This window comes from Glycine max, chromosome 9 (assembly GCF_000004515.6).
Source record: "Glycine max cultivar Williams 82 chromosome 9, Glycine_max_v4.0, whole genome shotgun sequence".
Taxonomy (NCBI): Eukaryota; Viridiplantae; Streptophyta; class Magnoliopsida; order Fabales; family Fabaceae; genus Glycine; species Glycine max.
Window position 1 is genome coordinate 22,587,186 of NC_038245.2, and position 1,154 is coordinate 22,588,339.

The following is a 1,154-nucleotide window of genomic DNA, read 5'->3' on the forward strand; positions in this document are numbered from 1 at the left end:
TAGTTAGGCATAGTGTGCATCCTGCTCATTCTGTGTATTTTGAGCATTTTGAGCATTCTTAGTATTCTGTTGCTGGTGATTCTGAATATTCTGATTTTGAGTATTCGACTACTAATTTTCATACTGAGAACATGGCTCAACCTCCACCTCGTGAGAGGGCTCTTAGGGAGATGGCTGCACCTGATTTCACTTATGAAAGCTTGTGCATTCAATATCCTGATGAGGGTTTTCCATATGTTCTCAAGACTGGACTAATACATTTGCTGCCCAAGTTTCATGGTCTTGCAAGTGAAGATCCTCATAAGCATCTTAAGGAGTTTCATATTGTTTGTTCCACCATGAAGCCCCCTGATGTCCAGGAAGATCATATCATTCTAAAGGCTTTTCCTCATTCTCTGAAGGGAGTGACAAAAGATTGGCTATACTACCTTGCTCCCAGGTCCATTTTCAGTTGGGATGACCTTAAGAGGGTGTTCTTGGAGAAATTCTTCCCTGCAACTAGGACCACTGCCATCAGAAAAGACATTTCAGGCATCAGACAACTTAGTGGAGAGAGCTTGCATGAGTAATGGGAAAGATTCAAGAAATTGTGTGCAAGTTGCCCTCACCACCAGATTTCTGAGCAACTCCTTCTTCAATATTTCTATGAGGGACTTAGCAACATGGAGAGGAGTATGATTGATGCTGCCAGTGGTGGAGCCCTTGGTGATATGACTCTCCTGCTAAGGCTAGGAATTTGATTGAGAAGATGGCTTCCAACTCCCAATAATTCAGTGCAAGAAATGAAGCTATTGTCCTTATAGGAGTGATGGAAGCTTGCTTGTGGGGCTTCTATGGAGGCTGGATCTTTGAGCTTCAATGGGGTCCTTTAATGGTGATTTTCCACCATGGAGATGCAGCGGAAGACAAAGGAAAAGAGGTGAGAGGAAGCGCCATCCATTAAGGAATAAGCCATGGAAGAAGGAGCTTCACCACCAAGATGAGCCTTGGATAAGAAGCTTGGAGATGATGCTTCAATGGAGGAAAAGAAAGAGAGAAGGGGGGAGCACGAAATTGAAGGAATAAAAGAGGGAGAGAAGTGGAACTTTGAAGTGTGTCTCATAAGACTTTCATTCATCAAAGTTACAACAAGTGTTACACATGCTTCTATTTAT

At 42.8% G+C, this 1,154-nt stretch overlaps 1 non-coding gene across 1 annotated transcript; it reads right to left on the reverse strand.

The window, feature by feature from the left end:
* Positions 1 to 509: 509 nt before the first annotated feature.
* On the reverse strand, positions 510 to 616 carry LOC112997979 (small nucleolar RNA R71). The gene has a single exon (XR_003263025.1). It is a non-coding gene; the product is annotated as a small nucleolar RNA R71 (small nucleolar RNA).
* Between the last annotated feature and the right edge of the window lie 538 nt (positions 617 to 1,154).